Below are 19,634 nucleotides of genomic sequence, written 5' to 3' on the forward strand. Positions count from 1 at the left end.
TGAATCTGGAGTTTACACTGCATGTGCACAGACTTGGAAAAGACGGTGCATCTTATGTCCATTCGTTGAGTCGTAACGTCTGCCAGGGGTGAATGGCCCTTTCTCCGATGAGGTGATCTGGATCGAGGAACGGACCGCGGGGCAGTGGGGCACTGAACTTCTGCTGGCTTTTGAAGAGCCCTACGGTACACGAGGCGCTGGCCAGCTAGGTCCTTGGCGACATGCTGTTGAAGGAGAGAGGTGAACCCCAGGTGTTGGCGCCACCCACGCCTGCTGACTGCAGAGTGCGAGGACGGCATCTGGTCAGACATGCACGACTCAATGGCACCTGCGGGCAGGAGAGAAGGGTAGTTGTATGGACGGATGAGTGAGCGAATACTGGGGACGGCCACCTGAGGGCCTGAGATGAGAGGCCCCCTCGTGAGGGGTTCCTGGGGTGCACGCACAGAGCTGGCTGTGAGCCAAGTCCTCCCGTCATGCCCGCGCACATCTTCCAGACCAAAGGCCTCTCCGCTGGCACCCCGGCTGCTGTCCTGTCTGAGAGCTGCCAGGGTCACCTTGCAGGGGGCGCCCTGGGTGAAGGTGAAGGCTGAGGACAAGGGCGAATAGGAGGAAAGTGCTCTCTTGACCAGTCCAGATCCCATCTCTGCCAGGAAGCTGCTCACCGCCCCTCGCCACCTCTGGGTGCTCTGGACACCCACAAACATTCTTCTCTTCCCTCTGCTGTGGTCTTCATCTGGTTCAACCTCGTCTCTCACAAGCCATTGTCTGGTCACCATCTGCCCCAGACACAGTAGGATCTCAGGCATGGAAAGAATGGATTCTGGGGTTGCCGAGCAAATATGTATTTTGCCCTCAATTGTCGATCACTTTTTCCCAGAGAATAGTGATGCACATTTCACACTATAGCGGGGAAACAATTTTCATTTTTTAATAGCAATACTTTCCTTAGCAACACACCTTCCAATTTGCAGAACCCTTTGTGGTTCACAATGCTTTATCTTCGTCCTCTCATCCTGAGTCTCATAGCAACCTGAAGAGACTAGGGTAGAGAGATCACAGTCCCCCATTTGGGTAAGAACTGAGACTCTTGGAAGTCAAGGGACCCGTCCAAGTCATGCCATGGGTCTGACCCCGCTCCCCTGACCTGGGCAGGGCTTGCTTTGAGTCGTGGTTTTCCACCCTGGCCTGACCCCCGGGCCACAGTGAGAACACACTCAGATGCAATGAACGGTTTGAGTGAAATACGTTGAAAAAGAATGAAGTCCTTAATTCATAGCTAAAGCAGGAGCCCACTTTTAGTGGGGTCCTCGTGTAAACCTAACAAATGAGAATGCCCTAGGACCAGTCTGACAGTGACTTCAAAAACAGTGACATCCAGCCAAGGCAGTGAAAGTGGTTCCCCCTTTGATTGTCCTCCTGCTTCCCCGTCGGCTGGGAGCCCCTCCTGGGCCTGGGCAGGCTACGCGTGCCGTCCTGACCACAGGGGCAGGCCTGTGGGCATGGGGAGGGCTCACTGGACTCCCACATATGCCAGCGACAGGACCTTGAGCAGACCATTCAACAACTCCGTGCCTCAGTTCCCTTGCCTTTAAAATGGGGACAGTGATGCTTATAAGTTATGGGAAGACACCCCAGTTTGCTTTCCGGACCATGTACCCCCCAACACCCCGAAAAGAGTAGGGAAAACAGGGCAGGCAATGGTGGCACAGTGGCAGAATTGTTGCCTGCTTTGCCGGAGACCCTGGTTCAGTTCCTGGTGCTGCCCATGCAAAAAACAGTAGGGAAACAGCAGAGCGTCTGGCACACGTCAGGGGCCAGTCCATGGAACTTGTGGCTCCTTTCTGCATAAGATCCTTAGAACACCTCAGAGAGTCTTTAAGAATGGGCCTGAAAGGACACATGGCCCAGAGGTAGGAGCCTGATGGCCAAGTCCCTGTGCCCCAGTTTACCTGTTTGCCCCAAGCCTTGGAATCAGCTCCTTGTATCTGGTGGGGCGTTAGATAGTGTGCTCAAACTCTCAGAGGCTCGGTTTCTCCCTCTGCAAAGTGGAGAGCATAATTCTGATTTCTGGGTCTGGTCGATGGTGCACAAAGCTGCATAAAAGGCAGCCGTCACCTTTACCAGGACCGGTCTCAGGTCCAAGTCCTGGCTGCTTTCAGCCACATGGTATCTGCTCATGGGACCTTGTTTTTCCCATCTCTAGAACCGGGAGAAGATACCCATTTGCCCTCACTCCCCGCAGCCCTGCCTCACCAACCCCGAGGTGACCACGTTCTCAGCCCTGGCTGGACAGTGCCAGGGACCCAGCTCAGAGCCACTGAGTCAGGATTTCTGGGCACCAGGCAAAAGCGGTTTTTTAACTGTCCCCTGGTGCGTCTTAAGTGCTGCCTACGTGGAGAATCCCTGAAAGGAAGATGCAGCTTTGTATTCTAAACCAGGGGGCCTGTGCACGAAGGGGAATGGGGCAGGAGGACCCCCCGCTCTTGGTGGGACGGAGACTTCAGGGGTCACCATGCCTTCCTCCACTGGGCGAGGAGCCGTGGGCTCCTTTGATCCCCTTTCAGCACTTCCCAGGATCTCGGTCCCATCTGAAGAGGGTAGCAGGGTGCAGGTACTAATGGAGAGCCTGCTGACTTCAGCCTTTAAGAAAACAAGCTTTATTGTGAAGACCAAAAGGTCTTAAAACCTTAATGAGCGGCATATGTGAAACACATACGCGAATTGCTTGTTTGAAAAATATTTCCCAGCCAGCCTTCAATAGCACAACCTTATTATTCTAAAGGGGAGCTTGTCTTACCAGAGGACAGAGCAAAACCCCAGTTGGAGATGATTATCTTCGCAGAATTCCCTGTGGGTGCTGGGGAGGGGGTGGGGGTGGAAGTGGCTGGAACACATGTGCTGACCTGGGCTGCTGTGCACACAACAAGCACGGGAGCTCGGCTGTCAGCCGCGACCCGACACTCGTTCTGGGACAATAAGGAGTTCCGTCTCGAGGGGTGGGGGCGGGGGCTGGAGGTGGGGAGAGCTGGGGACGGCAGACACATGTCCAAACTCGCATGACAGGCAGGAGCTCGAGGCGCCGGAGAGAAAATGATCATGATCATTGGACCAGAAACAGAAAGAATCAGGCTTGGCTAGTTCACTCGGGTTTGCACGGGCCTTAGAGCAAATCACTTGCCCCACTTTCCAAGTCTCTTCCTCCACCTATAAAATTGGGTCACGTGGTGTTAGGATGCGATGCTAAAAGGATCTGGACATTGGTCTGGTGTCGTACGAAGGGCTGCATCGCTTCACACCCCATTGCACAGTGGGCTGGAGATAGGCCCTGAGGCAAACATTTGAGGTTCCCAGAGCCCCCAGCCTCACCCCATCCTGCTTCTGGGTGCTGTGTGGGCCCCATGCCTGGAATGTCCTGGGTTTTCAACCCTTAGGGCCCGGCACCCAGATGTTCAGGAAAAGTGGTTTCAAATTCCCAGCTACTCCCTTCAAATTCCCAGCTACTCCAGCTACTCCCTGCCCCTTAATTATCTCCCTGTTGTCTTCCCATCCCTGAGCTCAGGAAGGCCACAGCTGACCCCCTTCCCAACCCGGCAGCTACAAGAAGTGTCAGGCAGCCCAGGCAGAGGCGGGAGGCCACATCAGGCCCAAAGTGCTCTCTGAGCCCTGTCTCCCCTCTCCACACCTCCTCCAGGAGACTTAGGAGGTGGTTGTATGGGCGTGCGGGGAGGCATTGGGCTAGGTGACCTTTGGGGCAGGAGACGAAATGCACAGAGCACAGAGTAGGGCTCGAAGCCTGGGCTGCTGGGAGAAAATATCTCGCTTCTCCCAGTCTCAGTTTCCTCATCTGAGAAGTGGGGCTAGTGCAGGCTCTCCAGGAAAGCTGGCCTGTCAGGCTGGGCTAGGTGGCCACTGACGGGACGCATGATTACCTCCGAGGTTTGCCCGTGCATGCATTCTGCCACCGAGGCAGCTGGGGGAAGCGGGAAGGGCCTCAGAGTAGGGTTCGCACGGGGGCAGGTAAGTACTTCTGTGCTTTGAGCCCCATTTCCTCGTCTGGACCTGCTGCTCCCTGAGCCCCTTCCACTTTCCAACATCCCCTCTGGGGAGAGGAGGGCAATCTCTCCCGCCTCCGGACCCCACCTCCACCCTGCCTGCTTTCTCACTGAGGTAAACAGAGTCATTAACGCGCTATCTTAATTGCCACTAATGATGTTAAATGTGTCTCATTACGCAAAATGGGGTTTTCTGGTCTCGTTTGTTTCCTAAACCGAACTGGAACATCTAAAATCTCAGCTAATTTCAGCTCTGCAGCGGCACCTAATTGGTCGGTTGTGGGTTATTAATGGTGGATTTCGTTTCTCCCAAGACAGGCTGTTGGGACAAGTACGGGGCAGGCGCGAAAGGGAGGGAAACCTCTCAGATCCGGGCAGGCCTCGTGGAGGAACACGAGAGAATTTCCTTCTTCAGTTTTCCCATTTAATTCTGGCATCAGCCATTTTATAGTTTTCTTACATACTCACATGGGGTTTTTTTTTTCCACATTTCATAAAGTGTTTTCAAACCAGACTCATCAAATTCACACTTTTATGAAATTTACTAAAAGGTTCACAGTTGATTTTATCTCCTATTCATCTCACTGTGTTTTATACACATTTACTGTTTTTATATTGAAATATTTCTTTCATTATTTAAAAAGAGATTTATTATCGGAGCAGTTTCTTTCATTGTTTTTTTTTTTTTAACAGTTTTGGGTTTCTGATCATAATGCTTAACTTTTTAAAAAATAATCACTTCCTTTTTTTAAAAATTCAGAAAACGGCTTTGTGGAGAGTCTGGATGACAATGCAAATGTATGTATACTTTCCTCACCCGTCTAAAAGTTAGCTTGTCAGACTCTCTGGTTTGGGAATTTTAGTGAAAAGGATCAAAGTAAAGGCCTGGTTCTGACGTCCACGTGTGACGTATTGGCAGGAGGGGCAGGGGCCTGCTGTCCCGACCCGTCCACTGTCCACCGGCAGAGCAGGGCTGCAGAAACAGAGATGCATGTGAATATGTTCTCGGTCTGCCGTTAGGCCTCCTCATTTGAAGTAAACTTCCCATCTGTATCTACCTTCTCCTACTTCAGAAATTTGCATGTAGGAAATGCTTGCCTACCCATTTTTCCATTTGGTCTTCACAGCAGCTTTACCAGGTCGGGTCAGGGGTCAGGACAGTTGTATTAAGCCCCATTTTATAGATGAGAAAACTGAGGCTCAGACTGACCTCCTCAAAGCCTCCTGGGATACAAACCCAGGTCTTTCGAGTCACAGAATTCAGGACTCATGCTGCTGCTCCATGGCCCCGGAAGGTACCCTGGGAGGAAGGATCATGGAGAAAGACAAACAGGGCTGTTGAGATGGCTCCGTGAACCCTGTCCTCTTGTAGCGCTGCTGTGCTGGTTGACTCCACGTGTCACCTCGGCCAGGTGACGGTGCCCAGCAGTCTGGCCAGCAGGCACTGGCCTGTTGCTGTGAGGGTATTTCATGGATTTAAATCATCAGTCAGGTGATTGCATCTATGGCTGATTGCATCTACAACCAACAAAGGAAATTGCTTTCAGCAACGAGAGGAATCTCCTCATCCAATCAATGGAGACCTCGAAGGGAGAATTGATGATTTCAGCAGTCAGAAAGAAGAATTTCTATTTCTACTTCAGCTAGCCAGCTTCTCCTGGGGAATTCATCATCAGCTTCATCGGCATTCCTGACAGGTAGCCTGTGCTACAGAATTCAGACTTGCCCATCTCCATGGTCCTGTGAGCCAATTCCTATCTCATCTCAGATATGTGTGTGTATGTGTGTGCGTGTGTATATATGCATGTGTGTATACGCATGTGTGTATAGGAGATGGTGTCCCTTTGAGACTAGATTGCACAAGGCTGCAGCTTCCTATCCTGCGTGCTCTCTCTTGCTCAGTGTCTCCACTGATTGGATGAGGTGTGCCAATCAGGTGTGCCACAGGGGAAAGCAGCTCATTGGCACACCTGATTGACTAATTGATTTACCTTTTCCTCTGAGCTGTGTCTTCCTTACTCCAGCCTGCCAGGCTCCTTTCCCAAATAAACGACACTCACCGCATCCCTGTCTCCCGGCTGTGCTTTGGAGGGGAGGGGCCCGAACTCCAGCAGGCTTGGACTCTGCCACGTGGAGACAGGTGAGAGGACAGGAGGCAGAGCCGGCTGCACGAACGTTTTGAGTTGATAGTAAAGAGCCCAAATCCCAGGTCCGTGCCCTTCGCTGCTGGAGACCAGCGCGGCCCCTCAGCCCACGGAGGGCGGGGCCATGTGCCCCACCCCCGCCCCGTCTTCACCGCCGTTTTCTAACCTTAAGTGGGACTCGTCCCACTCCCCACGCTAGACATTTGGGAGAACATGGGGGGGGGGGGGAACCCCATAGGGAGGGAGGTCTCTGAGCCCCCTTCAGTGCAGCTCTCCTGGGATTCTGGCATTTGGTGCCCGCGCCTCGGCGAGAAGGCCATGGTTTGCGACCCACGGGCACTCTGGGGCAGGGCTCCCGGGGCGGGGGAGGGGGCGCTCTGACGGGAGGGGGCGGTCTGAGCACGCGGGCCTGCCCCGCTTCTGCCGCTTGAGAGGGGCTGGGCAGGCGGGGTTCTCACATTGCAGAGTGGCGGCTTCGTGTCCTAATTATCACATTCGGGGGAACAGATGGGGAAGCATGTGGAGGAATTAAGGGCTTCTTTTATACACCAAAAAAAAAAAAAAAAGAGTTGGGGGGGGATGGTGTTTTATAAAGAAAGTTGCCACGGAGCATTCGTTCCCACCCAGTCTTCAAAGCATTTGAGGCATTTGGTAAAGAGGATGCTGCTTTTACATGTGAAGAAACAGGAGTAGGTGAGGGCAGCACCGACACCAGCAGTGCAGCAGCCAGTTCCCCTTATTAGGACGCGTGAGTGGCGCATGAGTGATGCACAAGGGCTGTCCTGGGGGTGGGTATCATGGCCTGTTTCAAAAACAAGGCAACTGAGGCCCAGCCCTTGAGAAGGAGAGCTGGGATATGAGCCCCCAATGTCTGGCCCCAAAAATCCTGTTTGGGGGATGCTACCTGGGGATGACTGCTGCATGGACTCTGCCTAAGTGCTCCGGGGTGAGTGCTCCTGGGTGAGTGCTCCCAGGTGAATACTCCAGGGGAGTGCTCCCGAGCCAGTGCTCCCAGGAAGTGCTCCCTTGGGCCTGCAAAGCCTTGCTGCAGGGAGGTTCCTGAGCAGGGCCTTGGAGCACCCGGTGAGGAGAGGTGAATTCTGATGGGGCCTGGCCTGGGAAAGCTTTTCAGAAGGGGTGGGATGTAAGCCAGCCCTTGAAGAATATGGGGGCTTCATCAGGCAATTTTGGAAAATGAAAGCCCAGGCAGAAGAAACAGTGTGAGCCTGGGCTTAGAGTCAGGAAGCTGCAGGCGGAGGATGGGCATAGGGGTCTTGGGAGACGGGCTGCCCCTGTGCCCTGTAGCTGGACTGCTGCGTGCCCAATGAGCCAGAGGCCCCAGCGCCAGGCTGGGTGTTAGGACAGGACTAGAGTGTCCAGCCAGGTGGGGATCTGGGGTACCGGCAGCATTGTGCTGCATCGAGACCCCTCCCTCCACAGAGACCCACAGGAGAAGGGTACTGCCGAAGACCCCCGGGCCTCAGCTCTCCCCTCCCTCCCCTCTGCCACCGACGTCTGCTTGCAGCGCTGGCTGTGCCCCCTCCTCCCCTGCGGGCTGCGACCCCCCTGCCCCAGGGACACACTGGCTGGTGGCTGACGAGGGCCAGTGCCTCGCCAGGGGCTGAGTCTCTAACAGCCCAGATTACAGCCACGATCGGAAGGAGGCCGTGCTCATGGGTAAGTAATCTCTCCTTCCATTCGCCGATCGCAGAATGCGGACTGGGTGCAGGTACGAGTCCCACGCTGTCTTTGGTGTGTCCTGGTGGTAACAGTCTCATGCGCCCTAGAGCCTTTCACCCCCTCAGCCCCACAAGGGGCAGCATCTCCATTTACAGAGCACGGAGGTGCAGTTATAAGTCTCCAAACCAGGCAGCTCCCCTTTACATTCCCTGCTCTGCTATTATATGAATGCCTCTTTGTCTGGACCCAGCTCACCTCTTCAGCGTCACGTCTTTCTGAGCCTCACCGGATGGCGCGCATCACATACAGGGCTCCTGCCTGCTTGTCTCTGCACAGCGGCTCGCGCCTTCCCATGCCTGACATGCTTTCCTCATTCTGTCTTTCAGTAGGCTGGCTCAACCCCCACTTCTGTCGAGACCCTCATGAGGCACCCGAAGGAGCAGAGCTTTTCTTTCTCTGATTGCTTCTCCTCTTCTCTCCTCCCCTCCCCTCCACTGTCCTGTCCTCTCTTCTGCTCTCCTCTGCTTTCTTCTCTTCTCTTCTCCTCTCCTCTATTTCTCTCAGCCCTCCCCATGGCCTAGGGAACTGTCCCCACTTGACACTGAGCAGGAGCCCTGGACACCCACCCAGAGGGCCTTGAATACATCGTGATGGATGCTGCGCCACCGAGTGTGGTCACAGCCATGTCACCTGCTCCATCTGTGCCTCCGTCTCCGCATCTGTAAAATGCATGTGGGGCACATGCCTCCCGGGGATGAGCCTGGTCCTGGCCCGTGGGACTGACAATGCCTTCCTGACCAAAAGCGGGAAAAGAAATGTAACAGAATAAGGTATCAGTGGCCAAGAGCATTCAAATAGAGTCAAGAGGCTATTCTGGAGGCAACTCTTATGGAAGCTTCAGCTAGAAATTTCTAATTACCACAGTTTGCCAAAACTCAACCAAAACCATTCTTGTTAGCCCTAAAGAACACTTGGGCTCTATCTGAGATTCTACAAAAGTTTCACTCACTAGGATTACTTTCCAGAAACCTCCAACCTCCAAATGGGTTCCTAGGCCTGGTAAGTCCTGAAACCCAGAGGAGCCAGCCTCTCCAGAACATCAGCTAGTTTCTTCACCCTATCCCATATTATCAACAGCCTTTTCCAACATGAGGAAGTTCGAATGGGCGTGGCCCAAATACCCCTAAAAAGTGGGAGAAGAATCAAAGGAGAAGGTGGAGTTACACCAAAGAAGATAGGATTTAATAAATGAGGATAATTGCTGAATCATTAGATTGATATTTCTTTCGGTCTCCAGTGACTTGAAACAGCTAGAAGGAAAAACCTGAAGCTGTGGAATTGTAACCCATACCAAACTTATGAAATTTGTTCTATAACTACGTGTTACAATATACTTTGAAATTTATTGCCTTTTTGTATATATGCAATATTTCACAATAAAAAAATGTTTGACAATGTTAAAATAAATTTAGAGTGAAATGCTGGTGATCAGTGAGGGGGAGGGGTGGGGGTATGGTATGTATGAACTTTTTTCTGTTTTCTTTTTATTTCTTTTTCTGAATAGACGCAAATGTTCCAAGAAATGATCATGATGATGAATATGCAACTATGTGATGATATTGTGAATTACTGATTATATATGTAGAACAGAATGATCAAAAATTACGAATGTTTGCATTTTTTGGTGTTTTTTTGGTATTTAAAAAAAATTTAAAAATTAGTTTAAAAAAATGTTTGAAAAATGCACATGATGGTAATGCCTACCTCACCACCTTGAAAAAAAGTTTGGCACTTTCTTGTGTGTGTGTAGAATTTTTTTTCAACTTTTTTAATTGTATAATATAAGACATATACAAAACAAAGAAAGAAAAAAGCAGTAGTTTTCAAAGCACTCTTCAACAAGTAGTTACAGGACAAATCCCAGAGTTTGTCATGGGCTACCATACCATCCTCTCATATTTTTCCTTCTAGCTGCTCCAGAATATAGGAGGCTAGAAGGAATAAATACTTTTTATCATCACAATTGAATTTTTTTCTTTTTCGTGAAAAATAACATGTATACAAAAAAGCAATAAATTTCAAAGTACAGCACAACAATTCGTTGTAGAACAGATTTCAGAGTTTGGTATGGGTTACAATTCCACATTTTAGGTTTTTACTTCCACCTGCTCTAAGATACTGGAGACTAAAAGAGATATCAATTTAATGATTCAGCAATCATGCTTATTTGTTAAACCCTATCTTCTCTATATAACTCCACCGTTGGCGTTTTCTTATAACTGCAAACATGACCCAACAACCTCACTCCCAGGTTCTCATACAGAATAAATGAATATTAACATTGTCACAAAAACCTGTCAGAGGGCTTTAACGTAGGCAATAAACAATCACCCCAAACTAAAAGTAACCCAAATGAACTTCGAATGGTACATTCGTTAAACGGAGTCTGTGATATTCTGGAAAAGACAAAGCACAGGCTCCGAGGGCGCTCAGTGGTGCCCAAGGACTGGGAGTGCAGAGAGGAGTTGGGTACGAAGGGGCACGGGGTAATTTTGGAGGTGATGGAATGATTCAACATCCTCATTTTGGTGGTGATTACACACTGTATACATTTGTCAAAACTCAAAAGTGTCTATCAAAAAGAATGCATTTTTTACACAACTGTGTGATATTGTGAACCGTTGATTGTACACCATGGATGGACTGTATGTGTGTGAAGAATTGTCAATTAAAAATATGTATTTTTAAAATAATGCAGTTTACTGGATGTGAATTGTGCCCCAAATTTAAAAAAATGTAAAGAAAAATAATTAGTTGATGGATGTGCCCATGCTCTGTGTTTTAACCCACTGCATGGTGCCTGTGTTCCAGCCCATTGTATGGTGTCTGCGTCTTAGCCCATTGCATGGTGTCCGTGTCTTAGCCCATTGCATGGTGTCTGCGTCTTAGCCCATTGCATGGTGTCCATGTCTTAGCCCATTGCATGGTGTCTGCGTCTTAGCCCATTGCATGGTGTCTGCGTCTTAGCCCATTGCATGGTGTCTGCATCTTAGCCCATTGCATGGTGTCCGTGTTCCAGCCCATTGCATGGTGCCCGTGTTTTAGCCCATTGCATGGTGCCTGTGTTTTAGCCCATTGCATGGTGTCCGTGTTTTAACCCATTGCATGGTGTCTGTGTCTTAGCCCATTGCATGGTGTCCATGTCTTAGCCCATTGCATGGTGTCTGCGTCTTAGCCCATTGCATGGTGCCCGTGTTTCAGCCCATTGCATGGTGCCTGTGTTTTAGCCCATTGCATGGTGCCTGTGTTTTAGCCCATTGCATGGTGTCCGTGTCTTAGCCCATTGCATGGTGTCCGTGTCTTAGCCCATTGCATGGTGTCCGTGTCTTAGCCCATTGCATGGTGTCCGTGTCTTAGCTCATTGCATGGTGTCCGTGTCTTAGCCCATTGCATGGTGTCCGTGTCTTAGCCCATTGCATGGTGTCCGTGTCTTAGCTCATTGCATGGTGTCCGTGTCTTAGCCCATTGCATGGTGTCTGCTTCCATCCCCAGCCCAGGGCCCTGCATGGGCCTGGGGCTCAGAGGGCTTTTGCTGGCCCCAAAATTGAGGAAACGCCCAGTTCACCATCCATCCATCAAAGCCTCAGGTGTGAGAACCATATGGGAAAGTGTTTTCCCATCTCACATATACCTAATGCAACTGGGGAGAAGGTGCAGGATGTAAAGCAAAGGATGATTGGCAGAGCGCATGCTGGCCTGGTTGGGTCTTCTGAACACTGGACGCTTTTACCTGGGGAAAGCCAGAGGCTTGGGAGAGCCAGTGACACATTAGCCGATGTTCTGAACTGGAACTTGGAGACCTCTGGACTTTCATGCTGCTTCCATGTAAATATCTTCAGGGCGGCGTGTGAGTGACCTCAGTTTCCCCAGATAGAAAAGAAGGGAGTTGGAAGAGGTGATGTCTAAACCCTCTCCCGCTTTGGGTCTGCTGGGTTGGGAGTCTCTGGTACCCCTGAGGGTCACACCCAGAGCCGGCGCAAAGCATCTACCCCAGACGGGTGGCCAGGGCTCACGGACTGTGGAGTGTAGGTCTGACAAGTTCCAGCCGCCTTGACACCCATGCCTGGGTCGCGTCCTGGAGCCCCAGCAGACAGATTTCTTTCCAGTCCCCAGCTCCTCTCTAGGTTCACACCTTGGACAGTTCCAAGATTTTCTGGATGATCTTCAAAGACCACATGTGCTTGGAAATGCCTAGGAAATGCCTCATTAGATGGACAATAGTAAAGGAAAGTTCCTCTGCTATGCAGTCTTCAGTGGAGAGCAGGGGTGAGGTGACAACCGCCATGACTTGGTGGCAGTTCTGCGTCAGGATTTTCTGTGTGAGTTATTTAAGTTCTTCTATCCCGGCCCTTATTCTAAGCTCTGCCTCCAGCCCGCATGCGGGGAGGCTCCGTCCTCCACGTGTCCCTCTCACCTGCTGGCACATGCTCCCTGAGAAGTGCCGTCGCCCCTCTCTCCAGCCCACACCCTGTCCTGGTCACTCTCATCAAGGGTCCTGCTGCCCAGGGTACACCGTCATGTGTTGTTCCTTCTGCCAGCTCTTCAAGCTCATTGGCTTATTTCCAGATCTGCTCCTCTGGGACCTCAGGAGGTGGCACCTCTCCCCACCCGCTGCCAGCACCCTGGCCCAGCCACCGGACCTTCTCCTGGACCGGGACACTCCCAACCAGTTGCCCATAGAGAGGGCACCGGTCTCCACCCAGGGACCCTCCTCCTGACACCTCATCAGCATCTTACCCGGACAGGCTCTGCTCTCACTCTGACACCCTCTGTGATTCCAACTCTGGTGCTCTCGGCTGGAGCTCCGGGTGGGCACTGGGAGACCCCCATCAAGGTGTGGGGGTCCTGGCCCACGCGGCCCTCTCCCACCCACCTGCCTCTCACCTGGAGGGCTAATAGCAAACCGCCAATCATGGGGCATGGCTTACCCGGGTGCCCCCTGCGCCCTGTGCCTCAGGAACTTGTAGAGCCGTTCCAGGGCCAAGAACTTCTCCCCCTTCCTTGCTCCCACGGAAACGTCACATCCAGACACTCAGGGTGGGCCTCTCCCTCCGGGAGCCTTCCGGCGCCCCCAGCCCTGGCCTCGCCCCCTGTGGAGCACATGCCATACTGCTCAGCCTCTCCCCACTTCCCGGACCCCCCTGTGGGGAAGGACTGGTTTCTCCCCCACCCGCCCCAGCACCCAGCAGAGGGTCAGAACAGGGCAAGGATCCAGTAAATATTTGCCAAAAAATATGGTCTCTTCCAGCTTTCAGATTTGTAAAGGCTTTTTATTGAAGAATAACATACATACCGAAAGGTATACAACTCGTACGTGTACAGCTCAATCCATTTTCACAAAGTAAACACACCCGGGAACCAGGGAAAGAACTGGGACCTTGCTGCACCCCGCAGCCCCCTCCGCTCCCCCCACTTCGCTACACCCCGCAGCTCCCCTCTGCTCCCCCACCTCGCCGCACCCCGCAGCTCCCCTCTGCTCCCCAACCTCACCGCACCCCACAGTTCCCTTCTGCTACCCCCACCTCGCTGCATCCTGCTGTCCCCCTCTGCTCCCCCCACTTTGCTGCACCCTGCAGCCCCCCCCCGAGCTCCCCCCACCTCTCCGCACCCAGCAGCATCTCTCTGCTTCCCCCAGCCGCACCTTCCCACCAGGGTGACTGCTGCCTTACTTCTAAAACCACAGTTCTCTTCCCGCTTTCCACCCGTGTGTAAGTGGGGCACACTGCATGTGCTTTTCTGGGTTTTTCCCTCCATGTCATTGTTGTGAGACCCCCAGCCGCCAGGCTTACTGGGGACAGCGGTATCGGAGCACTCTCACTTCACTTCACCCTCCAGAGGTTTATAGCCAAGCAGAGATCCCGAGGGCTTCCTCTCCGGCTCTGCAGCCACCACCCGGCAGCCCAAACCCCGCGAGAGCCCTGAAGCGCCGTGGCCCGCTCCCGCCTCAGTCCCTGTGTCTGCGGGGACTGGGCTGCGGGTCACTCCTTGGGTCCCTCCCAGCTCTGACCCTTGCTTGCGCCGTGCCCTGGTGCGTCCTCACACGATGCCTCCAGGCCATGATTCCGCCCGCCTGGAGACTGATTGATGGTGGAAAGCCGGGCCTCTGCTGCCAAGGGGGGGCGGCCTCCACAGGAACCCCCCGAGGCCAGCGATCGGGGGTCCCAAGCCGGCCCTATGCTGAAGCCTGATTTCAGGGCCTCTGGCCCTGGCGGCGTGCACCTCTCAGCCTTCATTCCCCAGGCCGGCGGCTGTGCGCGGGGCTCAAATGAAATCAGCCTCCAGCCCTGGCACAGAGGGTCACTCAGCACCCTTGCCAGTCGCTTAACCAGCCAGGCTCCAGGCCGTGTGGGTGAACTGGGTGGCAGTGTGGCTGGAGAGCCGGCTCTGGGGACCCCAACCCCAGCCTGAGGTCAGGGAGAGGCCCCCTGGGTCGGGACCCCTGGGCTGGGGAGCAGGAGTCGGGCTCCGAGCGCAGCTACGGCGTGGAACGGAGGTGGAGCCTTGGGACACAGCTCAGGCACCCTGGCCTGCGGCCCGCGGTGGGGCCTGGGACCCCGAACCCTCGCTCCAGCTGCCTGGGGTGAGAACAGTGCCCAGGAAGGGCTGGGCCCATGGAAGCATGCTGCCAGCCCGAGCCTCCCACAAAAAGAGAGGGGCGTTGAGGTCACGGCAAGGGCACCCCGTGTATGCCCCGCCCTTACTGCACTGCTGGAGGTCACCCCAACATCCAGGGGCCCTCCTTGCCGGCCGAAGCCCTGTTAGATGGCTGCACCTGGGGCAATATCATGGTCCTAGGGGCGGGGCTGGAGGGACCCTGGACCATGCACAGTTCAGGGCTGGGAAGCCCCCTTTGGAGGGGTGAAGGGGTCTGCCCAGAGGCAGCGGCAGGGGCCCTGCTGCCAGCCATGGTAGGCTTGGTTCCCACCTTAGCTCAGGCAGGGAGCCCGTGGCAGGGCGGGGGAGGGTCTCCCAGAGGCTGGCCCGAGCCACACACCTCGGGTCCCGGTCTCTTCCCTCTCTGCTGGGCCCCCAGTGTACTCGGGGGTCGGCCGGGGGCCTGGGAGCACTGGCATTGGAGGCGCCGTCGGGTGCAGAAATCCAGCCTCCGGGATGGCCTGGCTTCCCGCAAGGGCCCTGGCCCAGGACGAAGGTTTGAGCTGCAGACGTGGAGGCTGCGGTCATCCTCTCTCCCCACCTGCGCCCGCTCGCTGCCACCCTGCTTCCGGGCCTGCACTTGGGGGTCCCCTGCCGGCACCTTGAAGCTCCGCCCCGGCCCACTAGTCTGCCCATCAGACTCGCCTCCCTCCTCGGTTCCCGTGGAAACCGGGGTCCCCATCGATCACGCTCACGCGCCGCTTCCATCAGCCCGCACGTTGAGATAACTGCTGATTCAATTCACAATGCATATGATGAATCAGGAATAGTTGGCATGTTCAAAAGAATGAAAGTTACAGAAACTATTAATGAAGAAGACAAGACATTGAATATATTAAAAAAGCGGTCTTAAAAATGCTCAAGAAGCTAAAGGATATTGTATACCATGTTTGGACAGTATGTGTGTGAAGATTTGTCAATAAAAGCATTTTTTAAAAAAAGCTGAAGGAAAATGTGGACAAAGAACCAAAGGATATCAGGAAAATGATGCATAACCAAAATGAGAATTTCAATTATGAAATAGAATCAAACAAGTCACTAAAAGAATCAAGTGTCTGGGAATAAAATTAGTCAAGGTAGTAAAGGACTTGTATGCAGAAAACTACAAAACATTGCTAACAGAAATTAAAGAAGACCTAAATAAATGGATTGGAAGACTAAATAATGTTAAGACATTAATTTAACCAAAAACAATTTACAGGTTCAATGCAATCCCAATCAAAATGCCAACAACCTTATTTGCAGAAATGGAAAAGTCAATCATCAAATTTACATGGAAGCATAAAGGGGCCTGAATAGCCAGAACCATCTTGAAAAAGAAGGATGAAGTTGGAGGACCCACATTTACTGATCTTAAAACTTTTACAAAGCAACGGTAATCAAAACAACATGGTCTTGGCACAAGAACAGACATATAGACCAATGGAATCAGACTGAGAGCTCAGAAATAAACCCTCAAAATATATGAAGCAAACATTGACAGAAATAAAGGGAGAAATAGAAGTTTTTGCATTAATCTAGGAGACCTCAATATACCACTTGTAATAATGGATAGAACATCTAGAAAGGTGACTGATAAGGAATAGAGGGCTTCAACAATACTACAAACCAACCAGACCTACAAACATGTAGAAAACTTCACCCAATAATACAGAATACGCATTCATGTCAAGTGCACAAGGGTCATTCTCCAGAACAGGAAACAAAACAAAGTCCCAATAAATTATAAAAAGATTGAAATCATACTAAGCATCTTCTCTGACCACAAAAGAATGAAGTTGGAAAGGGTCCCTCAACAGATGAATAGATGATGAAAATACAGTGGAATATTATTCATCCGTAGAAATGCAATTCATCATGATGCATGTGACATTATGTTGAGTAAATAAATACGCCAGGTACAGAAGGACAGACGTTGTATGATTGCAGCTGTGTGAATACCTGGAATACACAGATACATGGAGACAGAGAGTGGATTACAGGTTCCCAGGGACTGGGGGGTGGGAAGGGTGAGTGAGCGCTCAGTGGGTACAGAGTTACTGTTTAGGTTGATGAGAAAGTTTTGGTAGTAGGGGTGGTGTTGGTAGTATAATATTGCAAATGCAGTTTATACCACTGAGCTGTAGGCATGGACATGGTTAAAATGGGAATTCTGTGTTTTATAGACGTTGCTACAAAAAACCCCACACATTAGCATTTATGTATTTTTTCCCTTAGCTACTCACAGGTGTTTATCTTCCGGGTGATATTTGGGATGAGAGTGGCTTCCCCTCAAACCATGGTCTCTCCCCGAGGCAGAGTCGCCTCCTCTCCCATCTCTGTGCCCGACATCCCTAGAACCAGCCGGCTAGAGCAGAAGCGCACACACTGTGAAACCTAAGCCCCTGCTGGCTTCAGAAATGGAGAAACTGGAGTCACCTGAGATCTGGAAGTCCCGGTGGAAGGAAAAGATCACAGTGCATGACTCGCCCCTCGTCTGAGACTGACGAGCTTACCTGGCCGGTCCAAATGTCACGCTGCATTTCCCAAGCCTCCCAGTGACCCAAATCACTGGACACTCATTTCCACTTCTGGGTCCAACTCAGAGCCAGGGAATCAGCATCTCCAAAAAGGGTCTAAGAGTCTGTGCTGTTAACAGGTGCCCTGGGTGATTCTGAATATCAGACAAGGCTGGTAAGCTGGGGCTAAGAGGAGAACAGAAATCCAAGACTAAAACCAGGAAGCCGTTCTGAACAATCCAGACAGCCAAATGGGCCACCACAAACCCTAGGGAGAGAAGGAGCAGGGAGGGATTCCTGAAAGGGGTGCTATTCCAGCTGGGCTGGAGAAATAAGAGGGTTTGATGGGCAGGAGCGTGGCCCTCATGCAGAAAGGAGGGCCTGTCAGGACTGGATGGAGTGAAAGGGACATGCCAGGAAGCAAAGAAGGATTCCAAACATCTTCAGCAAACATTCACAAAGCCCTCTGCAGAGACAAATAGTGTATGACTGTCCTCAAGTTGCTCAAAGATGGGTAAACAGAAGATGAAATGTGATGAGTGCCAAGTTAGAGGGATGGACAACTTTCTTTGGAATCCAGCTGGTAGAATGGTTGGGGCAGGGTTGGCAGGGATGGAGAGTAAAATTGGGGGGATTCTGGGAAGCAGGAAGAGATGGAGGAGGAGGCAAGAACACTCTTGGTGTTTTGGGAAAAAGGTAAGTGGTTCAGTCCAAGAAGTGCCTAAATATGTGCAGAGGCTTAGCTTAGCTTGGACTTAGTTCTTAGTGCAGTGGAGTACCCTAAGAGCTTCAATAGTGGAGCTCAGATTTGCATTTTAAAGAGACCGCTCTGGCAGCTCTGGATTGGTCGGACCGAAGAAGTGCACGAGCAGAAGCTGGTATAAGACGACACTGTGAACACTTTGTACACTTTGGATGGTTACACGGTATGCAAATCTATAATATATATCCATAAAAAATAAATAATTAAAAACGAAAACAAAGAAGCAGAAACTGGAAGACTTTTTAGGAAGTGGTTATGAAAGTCCAAGCATGAAGTAAGAAAACTGGAACAAGCAGAGGGATATAGATGAGAGGGAGAGTGAGCAAATTTAGGTAGTTTGGGCTCTCAAACGGGGACTTCTATCAGCAGTTAGTCCATCTGCATGATTTCCAGCTTTAGAAGGCCCCCTAGGTGTTATCCGGGATGAACAGCTCCCCTCTAGTGTGCCATTGATTCTTTCATGCTTGTCTGGGAGGTAAGCTACCAAGCTAGGTTCATTGGCAGCACCATCTGGTATACCCCAAAAATGGGATTGACTCAACATTTATTGAACCTTGTCCTACGATTCTATACTTTCTTAAGTCTAAGAGCAACTCTGTAAACCATATGATTGCATCACCAATTTATAGATAAGAAAACTGACTCAATGAGGTTCAAAAATTGCCTAAGAGGGTGGGCCACGGTGGCTCAGCAGGTAAGAGTGCTTGCCTGCCATGCCCGTGGACCTGGGTTTGATTCCCGGTGCCTGCCCATGTAAAAAAAAAAAAATTGCCTAAGGTATCTAGAGATGCAATCAATTTTTGTATGTCGATCTTATATTCCACAACCTTGAAAAGCTCACTTGTTAGTTCTGGCAGGTTTTTATGGATTCCATTGACTGTTCTATATAGATGATTATGTTATCTGTAGGTAAAGACAGCTTCAGTTCTTCCTTTCTGATCTGGATGCCTTTTTTGTTTCCTTGCCTCACTGCACTAGCTATAAACCCCAGTGTATAGAGTTAAATAGAAGTGGTGAGAGTAGACTTGTTTCTGATTTTAGCGGGAAGCACTCAGTCTGATGTTAGCTGTCAGTTTCCTGTAGATGCCCTTTGTCAGGTGGACGCAGTTCTCTTCTATTCCTAGTTGCCAAGAGCACAGCTGGAAGGGTGCAGATGTAGGATTTGAACTCGGTGTCTCAGACATTAAATCCTGTGCTTTCAGCCTTCCAACTACAAAGAATAGTCCTCTTTGTCCATATGTTGCCTGCACATTTTACAAAAAGCCACTCTCCCAACCTCCTCCCTGAAAAAAAAATTTTTTTTAACTAAGCAATGGGGAGGAACAGATTTCTCAAAGGCTTCTCCATTAGAAACTTGACAAATGCTCTGTGTGGCTCTAATGTACAGGTTTTTATTTCTTATCAGCTGAACTCTTCATTAATTTCATGTAAGTGGCATAATTAAAGTAACCGTTAATTGGTGTACTGCCTAGGTGCCATTATGGTACGTGACAAGCCTTAATTAGCATGTGGCCTGGCACTCGGTGTCCTCAACGAATCTCTCAGGAACAGATCGTTCCTCAAGAACCGCACTCTGGGAACAGAAAGGCAGTGTAATTTTAAGCCAATGCAAAGAGACAAATAAACACCGGTGTTTTTCTGAGGCTTGATTCTCATGGAAGCGGGTTCCAGAGAACTGTGCCTCCCCAGTTAAATGGCTCTGCTGATTGCCGGAGGATGTGAAAACCACCCCCCACTGTCCCAGTAAACACAGACTGGATAGACAGCAGGTGACCCCTCA

This window comes from Tamandua tetradactyla, chromosome 3, assembly GCF_023851605.1.
Source record: "Tamandua tetradactyla isolate mTamTet1 chromosome 3, mTamTet1.pri, whole genome shotgun sequence".
Classification (NCBI taxonomy): domain Eukaryota; kingdom Metazoa; phylum Chordata; class Mammalia; order Pilosa; family Myrmecophagidae; genus Tamandua; species Tamandua tetradactyla.